The sequence below is a fragment of the Pinus tabuliformis genome, chromosome J (genome assembly GCF_031772625.1).
Source record: "Pinus tabuliformis cultivar Carrire ecotype Pingquan chromosome J, CPIR1, whole genome shotgun sequence".
NCBI lineage: Eukaryota > Viridiplantae > Streptophyta > Pinopsida > Pinales > Pinaceae > Pinus > Pinus tabuliformis.
This window is the reverse complement of record NC_142295.1, coordinates 234463997-234473913: the sequence shown is the minus strand read 5'-3', so window position 1 is coordinate 234473913 and position 9917 is coordinate 234463997. Positions and strand designations below refer to the sequence as shown.

The 9917-nt window shown below is 35.4% G+C and overlaps 1 pseudogene across 1 annotated transcript; it reads right to left on the bottom strand.

The window, feature by feature from the left end:
* Positions 1 to 6784: 6784 nt before the first annotated feature.
* Positions 6785 to 8243, bottom strand: LOC149226609 (chlorophyllase-2-like; annotated as a pseudogene). The gene is made up of 2 exons (XR_016247063.1): positions 7811 to 8243; positions 6785 to 7694 (listed from the first exon to the last, which is right to left on the bottom strand). The product of XR_016247063.1 is annotated as a chlorophyllase-2-like (transcript).
* Positions 8244 to 9917: the final 1674 nt, after the last annotated feature.

Sequence of the window (9917 nt, the reverse complement as noted above, 5' to 3'; positions counted from 1 at the left end):
TTGATTACTTCGATTTTGGGATAATTTGTTGTGTTGCTTAGATATTTGGGTCTCATAAAACCCTTGTTACAAATATTCTTTTAAACAGTAACAATGGATGGAGGTATGAAAGTCTCACTTGTTGAGTAAGATATCATTTAATTTGGTCATTGATGATATTATAAATGATTTATATTTTTCATATTGATAATTGCATTTTGTGCAGTAATATACTAATGTCTAAAAGGTCTGATTGAGTCATCTGCAGCAAGGCCAAGGCTTATTTATTGTTCTTTGTAACTTGCATTTGACTTATACAATTCATAGATGTAGTCATTTGTAAAGCAGATTCTTGTGACAAATTATTTTAATATGTTGAGTTTGAATTTATTATATCTGAACAATATTTTCAAATATACTCAATGAAGGATTTATTTCTTATCTTACCATCATGTACCTTACTTATACTATTTCTTTTTTTGACTTTCTTATTTAAAGTATCTTTTGTATTGTATATAACATCTATTTTGTTGATAAATTTCTATTTTAAACACATACAATGAACTTTATGTTGAAGTTTATTTTACATCACTGTGATTACATGTTTTGATTACTTTTCATACATGTTTTGTGTTTGATAGTTGTAAATTTACCTTCTATTAATCACTTTAATTCTGTTTTTTTTTGGATTTGTGATAGTTATTTCTAGCTGATACAAATATAGAGATAGGACAACCATATTGTTGTTAGTTATATTTAACTATTAGGTTGTTACTCCAAAGTTGTAACATGCTCTAAGAAGGCTATAAATTCTGGGTAATGTTCCCATATTTCTTGGTTTAGCCCACCAAGGATTCAAAAAATGTTGAGCGATTAGTGTCTCTATTTCATCCATCAACAAAAATGTGATCAAATGGATTCAAATTTTGCAAAGAGTCTAGATTAACAAGAAAACCATGAGCTTGGCTATCTTTGGTATATTATTTGAATTGCACGATTTGATCAATTGCATAAACAAACTAGACATTCTCTTCATCATTGTTAGCATTGTCAATCCATAGGGTATTTTCAAATTTCTGAAAAGCATTACGTGGGGAGTTATTGATCTAGGAGGATCTAAAAGGGCTCAAAATTAGAAGTCCTCAAATCTCATCAAAATTGACACCAAGTTGTAGAGCTCAGCGAGCTGATTCCAATGACATGAAGAATACCTCAATCTGATCTGTATGAGGAAGTTATGCTCATCTAAAGTTTGGCACAAATAACAAAAAATATGTGTAAGTGGGACCCACATGGTGCCACATGGCACTCCCATAGGATGTGATGTGGAAACCCAGTAATCAGGCCCAAGTGGGACCCATGGTAGTTGACGTGGCAAGTTCAAAGGACTCATGGCAGAGTTATTGATTGGACAGGGTGCAAGATGGCACACACGTGAACTAATGAGGGCCTGCCATGTGGCCCAATCACATGGCATTGTGTGGCATCTCGAATTAGGCCCAAATGGCCTTGAAGTGCATAACCTTAATTTTTGTCCTATATGTATGGTTTGGGGTTGTTTCAATCACATGGGGCATACAAAGCCACATATACCATATCTTATATGGTTTAAAACAAATCCAACAGATATATTTAAATTAAAACCAATTGTTATAACCAATGCATACAACTAATATATGTTGTTATATTAAAAACAACAATAGATGTGAGGCCAACGAGTTGGACCCAAGGCTCTCCCACAATGATATGCCTTATATACAACGCACCAACCAGTATTACAACTGGTAGTGTTGTGTTATCTGCACAACATTGAATTATTTAAACTTAACCATGCCATTTAATGGCAGTTTGACCATGGAAAGAGAGGCCAACACGCGATGGAATGGGGAATAAGAACCTTAAGTGCAGAGAACAAGGCCCGTCCTAGGCACGAATATTGAGGAATGTTTTGGAGAATATTCTAGGCATATTTCATGCAATACTCTAAGGGAATATTCTAAACCATTGTGGCATGAAATTTGAGGAGGAGGTGATAGTCAAGAACTTTGTCAAGTTTAGACTCATTTTTCTAAAAATTTCGAAGGAATCCATTGGTGCAGTTAGAATTTGGATTTTTGCAGCAAATCTAAGGGCTCATGGAAAAATCCACATGTTTCATTAAATGATGGGCACAAATTTGGAGGCATGATTTCACATGTCAGAAGGTGGTCGTGTTTATACTCTAATGTTACAAAATTCCGAGGCAAAGTTTATAGTATGGAGTATGTTGCACTTTGAGCAACGGATTTTGGGTCATCCCCAGATGTGAGGTATTTCCATGTAGTTGCCATTATTTTGCTGAGATAATATAGAGGTCTCTCCACTTTGAAGCTAGGCCCAGAGACGTAGCTCACACATTGTGAGTGAACTCCGTTAACAAATCTTGGTGCCTTGTCTATGTTGCCCTCTTTTTATGTTTCTTCTTCGTGGATGTTACATTTATGGTATTTTCATACTCTTTAAGCAATTCTGTTGAACATCACCGAAGGAAATATCCCATATCATGTTGGTATCATAGCAGTCTTCTTTGATGTGAATTGTGAGTGTGGATGATTACCAGGAACAAACTCAAAAAGGGTGAAGGAAAAATTAAGTCGTTTAACCTTGAGGTTGGACATGAAACATGAAGAAAGAAAATGGAGGACAACGAAATGCACATAGAGAATGAACAAGATTTCTATGATATTCCCTGACTTGAATATGTTATTGTGAATTTGTAAATATGGTTAAGTATGATTGTGGCTTGATTCTGAAAGACTTATTTAAATTATTTGATAATCAATTTATCAGTGCAATAAATTGATAAATTTTGAATGTATTTTTGTATTTAGAGTGTTGATAATAAAATAATTATCTAGAACTGATGCTGAAATTACACCTCGATGAAAGCGTTATTGCTACTAGTTAAAATTGTTGATTTCGATTACCACTCATTAAGTCCTAGGCATTTAATATAAACGATTAAATTAATAATGATAATGGAAGTAATTGATCATTAACTTCCCCAAATGATAGGAAGTTGCCTTGGAAAGTGGATAAGTTGAGCTCATAAATGAGCTAGTAACTCCCTGCCACCTGTGGGGTGAGGTGGAGGTAGTTACCAACTACCCACTAAATGGTAGAGAGGATTCTACTTTTGGTCACTTATTAGAGAAAAAAAATCACATAGAGGCAATTTGGTGGAAAAGCAAGAAAAGACAAAAGTAAACTAGCAGACATATGTGCTCGACGGGATACCGCTGAAGGGTATCGAAGGTTGGGAGGAGCCAACTAATTCTTGTATTAGTTTCAACATGTATTAACCAAGTTGGTATCTCAAACATTTATTTCGTGAGTAATACTTTAATGATATAGAATATGGAAATTTGTAGTTCTTTTACTTTATATGCCTCGGTGTATATTCTAGGACATTAGCATAGAAAAGAAAGCTTTGTGGAAAATAATCAAAAGGAAAATATGTTATTTGTTTAGTACAATTATACATGCATTCACATTTCTTTTATATGTAAGTACAATGATGTATGTGTAAGAAATATATCTATACACACACACACAGAGCGAAGTGAAGAAAAGTATACTATTGTAGATTAGAACTGATGTTGTATCCATATTTGTAGTTATAATTAGCTGGAATTCCAGTGAACTACCAATTGATGTAAATAAGAATATAGAAAATGACAAATACAAATATATATAATTTATTTTGCTACAAAAGTATATATTACTGTAGAATTGACAGTGTGTGGACTTGAGGTATTAGTAGATTAAATTTAAGATAAAATGCATATGAAAGAAACAAATATTTAAGTCTACCACTCGTAAATATAAGAAAGACTTGTATTAAGACTTGTATTTAAAAAGAGTAAGTGAATATACAATAACTTGTGAAGAGTGACTGTAAGTCCTCAGAGAAAGGTTTAGAATTAATATTTGTATAACGAAAAATTTAGCAAAAAGAAATAGAACAATATAACTACATAGGAAAAGTTTAGAAAATAAATTAATTAAAGTTTACATGGAAAATAAAAATGAATTATAGTTCTTGTATAGAGAATTGAGAAACAATATGAGATATAATATTATATCTTCAAAAATTCAAGATGTAAAAATTTCATGTATAAATATCTAATTAGGAAAAAACAAAGAAATCTCTTTATTAACATTGTAGGTTGACATGACCATTTTAAGTTACAAATTAATAAGAACTATAGGTCAAAAATAACCCATAAACTATTACATAACAGACACATAGCACTATAGCTTAAAGGAAATCTTCCAAGAAGGAAGATAAATGTTTAAAGATCTATAATGAATAGAAAGTTCAGAAGGAAAATGGCCAAGAACCTTGAAGGAAATCTCTTGAAGGAATAATCATGAACATGCAGGATATTTAGTCTAGGGGTTGGAATCCACTGACCTGGAGTGATGAATTCAGAATCTCCATAAGCCATAGGAACCCCATAGTATCACTCTGAAGAAAAAAAGTTCTAAAATTTCATTTCATACGCTTTAATACCTGAGACAAAATAAGGTATACATTTACTATTCGCACATTATAATATGAATGAATCAAATACATTTTAATTGTAAGGAACAAAAAGTAATCAAGATTTAATACCTGAAGGATTTATGTGTTGGTGCAATTTCCAAAAGTCGATACATAAAGAGGAAACTATATTAGGGTTTGATATAAAATGTCTAATATGGAAATGTGCAAAGTACAAAATTTACTGTTAAACAAGCAAAGGAAAGTTATATATATATATATATATATATATATAGAGAGAGAGAGAGAGAGAGAGAGAGAGAGAGATCATGTGTGTAATAAAAACCTTAAGAACCCTTATTACATATAGATGATTATTATAGTTCGTATGGTACATGCAATAACCAAGGGCAGTAACTGAGAAAAATCTGAAGTGTTAATAGAGAAAATAAGTATAACATAAAATTATGCTGAAGGGTTGGGGTTTTAATTTATAACCCTGTACAAATTCTCCAATTAAAAGAACTAAAGGAGAAGAGAAAAAGCAAGAGCATATACATACAAAATATATATAATAATTGAAAGTCTAGTATTAGAAAATCCTACACGACAATGGTAACATGTATTTCGCTCGAACCTACGATATACAAAGGGATTGCTATCTCTAACGAAATTTATACTATGTCGAAATCGCAATATTATGGGGAACTCAAAGAATATGAGAATATCTATAGTCGTACTAAGGGGTTAGGTTTTATAGTTTTAAAACCCAGACCACAATAACTGTACGAAGAAGGAACAATAATGAAATCAACTATTAACCTAATAAAGAAACATTTTATTTTAAGAAAGACTTGAGAGAAGGATAAGACTCCAAGTTAACATAACGCCGTAATGAATAGGAGTTTAAGCTTTTGCAAGAATTTATGTTCCAGTAACTTAACTACAGAAGTAGCTTCAGGGAATGACTACAACAAATACCTATTAGGACAAGCATAATATTAACGAAAAATTAAACCCTAGAAGAAAAATAACTAGAATAACAATTTCTTAAGTAATGTTGAACTGAAACAAGATAATAGCCTCTTATTACCTTACAACTAGTATCGAGGATGCGAAGATACCGTACAAAACCAATCTAACCATCAAAGTTCATTAAAAGATCAAACCTTGAGCAAAAAATAGGAAGATTCCAATTAAATTTGCATAATGGAGAAAAAATGGAAAGCATAGACAAGGGTAAATACATATATAGTACACTAGTAAAAAATGATGAAATTAGTGACTAGGTGACTAAAAAAGTTAGTCACCACAATTATTTCAAGTGAATTACTGTTGAATTTGAGCAACTTTAAGTGACCGAGCTAAAAATGACTAACTTAAATAACTAATTTAGTTTAGGGATAAAATATATGACTAGATAATATGTGACCAAACTAAAAGAAACTAACTAAAATGGGGCATGTTAAGTCCTTATAATATTAGATATTCTCTTATTATTATTGTCATTGTAGCCCCTTATTGTTATTGTTGTGCCCATGTTGTTACCATATTGTTATTATTGTGCCACACAAAAGCCCACTATTGTTATGTTGTGCCCTTACATTATTATTGTTAGGTCAACTTTGACTATATTGTGACCCCTTAGACTCCTATATATAGAAATGAGGTCTTGTTATATGTATCATCCAAAAATTGTTCATTTGTGTAATGTAAAAGGGGTTGTCCCCTTGAAGAGTCTAATTTTGAAGTTGTTGTTCTATCTTTTCTTCTATTTTGTGAGCTAGTTGCATAATAATATTTCTTGGCATAGTCTATTTTGGGAACCTCTAATGATAATAGATGAGTTGAGTCCCCGAACACTATTGCAAATATTCATTTTCTTCAACATACACAAATATTTTTCATTTTAATATAATTACTACAATAACATAACCCAAAGGTGTGGAGGAGAATTAAACCCATGACCTCCCTTAACAAAGTGGTTTAGCAACAAGAGCTTGACCAATTAAACTAACCATCAAAGCTCTTTTACATTTTAATATTCTAAATCAATAAAAAAATATTTATATATTTAGTTAAGTTTAAATATAATAAACTATATAACTATCACACCTTGTTGATTGATGTTTTGGAGTGTTCCCTTAGTTGCTATATTTATTCCATGCAATTCATAAACAAATTTATAAAAATTCGACTAAAACTTATTTTTATTTCCAATTTAAACACAATCAATAAATATTCATAAAACTATAAATACACTTTTTAACATAATCAATAAGATTCTAAGCCTTAGGGTTTAACTTCTTTCCTTAAAAACAGTTTTAAGACCTACTCATACACATATCAATAGTAGGTAATATACCTACCTAGAAATATATTTATATTTATATTTATATGCTTAAATTTCAAATTTAAATTGAAAGTTACAATAACTACGTGTATGGCTCTGCGTGATATTATCCAGGTCTTTGTCGTGAAAGAAACAGTAGACATCCTCTAAACAGACTGAGGCAGCAGAGATTCCACTTCCGAGACAAACGACTCGACTGGCTCGAGCTTTACAGGTGCGTGCAACGGATGAACGAGAACATCATTGAAGGCGCCGGAATCTTTTCGCAGACAGAGGTCGAAAAAAGCCACCATGATTCCACCGGAGAACCTTCGCAATGGCTCCCGCGCTACCCCGTTCTTGCAGAGGCAGTAACTCGTCTGCCCCCTCACCCGTCCAGTCGTGTCGTCCAAGAAATCCATATGCCCGTAATCCGACGCCACGAAATGATAAGCCGGCGCCGAGCATTCGCTGTAGAATTCACGGTGGTTGAACCGCTCCGTAGCGCAGGCAGGGAACAGAGGGTTTCTCTTTACCGATCCCAGGCCCGATCCGATCACCAAAGTCGGGATGTCGGAGTCAAAGGAATGAGGTTTAAAAGTGAGAATCCGCGGCTGACTCTGCACGCCACAGGGCAGGCCATCCACTGGATCTACACCCACCAGGGCCGAGAATTTTAATTCTGTCGTCTGCGAGGTTCGACCCAGGACCAGGCCGAACGCCACCTTGCGGCCGCGGCTGTGCCCGGCCATGGCCACACTCTGCAAGCCCGGCAAAACCTCGTCGGGCAGGTAAGAAGACAGCCCCTACGGCAGCCACTTGCAGATCGCCGCGGCATCGGCTATTTAAACAGTACATCTGCAAGTAAATAAATGAAATCGGTTCCCGTTAGTCCGAGGGAGGGCATGCGTATATACAATGAATATATGCATACGAGGGAGAGCATCCGTATATACCGTGAGTATATCACATACCTGAGGAGCAATTGCGATGTATCCATGGGAGGCGACGTGGTTTAGAAGTTGGGTGTAAAAGAATTAAGAAGCAGGTAGCCATGGAAGAAGAGGACGACAGGGTACTCTCCAGGTTGGTCTGGGAGAGCCAATAGCAGGGGCTTTGGTGCTGCTGCCGCTGCTGTGTTGGCTCCATGCGTCGTCCTCTGAGGTATTGCGAGGATTCGAACTGCGAACCGGCCTGGTTGAAATACTTCCTCCCATGGCTTCTGACCCTGCTGTTCCATGATTAATATCCTCTTTCTTTGTGTTGAAGAAAGACTAACACAAATATCCTCCTTGTTTGTCTTCAGGAAAGATTTATATGTATGTTCCTCGCCATAAATACTATCGCGGAATTTTGACAACCTTCCTTTCCGTGACAAGATGGAGTGGCAAAGAAAGAGGGTAAGGAAATTGTGATATATGTGATGAGGGTTCAATTTTTAAAAAGTTGTGATATATATGGTAGATGGGTTAATGAATTAGTTAATTTATTTTTAATTAAGGTGTTTAAACAAAATTCTTATTTATTATTATTATTTTTTTCAAAATTCAAGGTTTTATATTAGATTTTCAAATAAAGATACATGGGTAAATTGGTGCGAGTCGAGGGAATTCCACTCAAAGAAAACTTTATTTCTTTTGTATAGACTCAAGATAGCTAAACACATATGTACTAATACACATTCACTGCTTATTTGGATTTATAAGACAAACACTATAACATAGACCAACTAGTAGACATGGCGTGGCCCCAACAATCGCTGAACAACCAAAAACAATTCTTGAAATATGCATAGCAAGAGGTGCCTTTCCTCATAGAACCGACAAAAAACCTTTGATTGATAGGGGCAAAATAGACTATCCTGCCAAAAAAATAAGGTTGCGACATAATACATCGTCGTCATCCCATTGGAAAGATGCCCATGTTGGGCTAACTAAAGACACGTGAAACACCATTTGAGAAGTCTATCTTCTTGATACCACTGAAACCATCTGCTCTTAATCCTCATCAGACGAGGAGATTGTCGTCGTTCACGAACACTAGAACCAGGGGACTCCTCATGGCCACCACCCTTTGAGTCTTAACAAACATGGATTTCTACATGCCTCAACCGAGCATCAATTTCATCCACCATGAAACACATATTACGAAGCATTCCCTTAACATCCTCCATTGATGCAAAGAGATTGTATTTCTCCACTTTTTTGTCTCTGAGAACTAAACCTAGTAGAATCTTCATTTTCCAATGAAGGGCTACTAAGTTTAAAAATTGTTTCTTCTTGCTTCTTGTATGACTTGGGTCTGGAACCCATCCACCCAAGTCTTCAAGGAGCTCTAAGTCAGACATTGATTTCTTTCTTCACCAACCTTCATTTCCAATCTCTAATTTCCAAATGCACGTTCGAAGGGATAACGCTAAAGTATGAAGCCATCGACTCATGTGCAAACAATCGTGCGCCTCTCTAACTAGCTCAAGCAACACTTCCACCACCCCTTCGACTTCTCCGACATTGCCTTGGAGGCATGTTGGAGTCAGAGAGGGACTAAGGTGGATCTTTATAGGGGTTTCCCCTGTCTGCAAAAGTACAAAACAGGACACCAACAAAAAGAGTCGTCACAATAGCCCCAAATAAAGTGGTTATATTTGGAGAGTAGACCACCAACACACACCATGGGTGACACAAAATTCACGAAAGGTTTGTACTCTTCCACCATTTGACCTATAAAATCCTCCTCTCAAGTTCTGAACTAAGCATAAACTCCAACCCAACAGACCACAATACAACCCCTAGACTCAAATTCGAAAGCCCCATATATGCACACCCCACCCTGCAAAAGACCACCCACACCAAATTTCCACAACAAAATATTGACAGAGTCAACAATAAGGCCACTCGTGGTATGACACTAGAGGAGCCAAACGACAAAGCCCCAGGCCCAAAACCAAGCAGACAAAAGACACTCAGGACAAAAGTAGAAAACAAACTGGGTCAAAGAAGAGCGCACCCAGAACAGCCAAACCCAGGGGGAACCACAAGCTACCAAGACTCAAAGACCTACAATCGGAAAATGGAAGCAAAA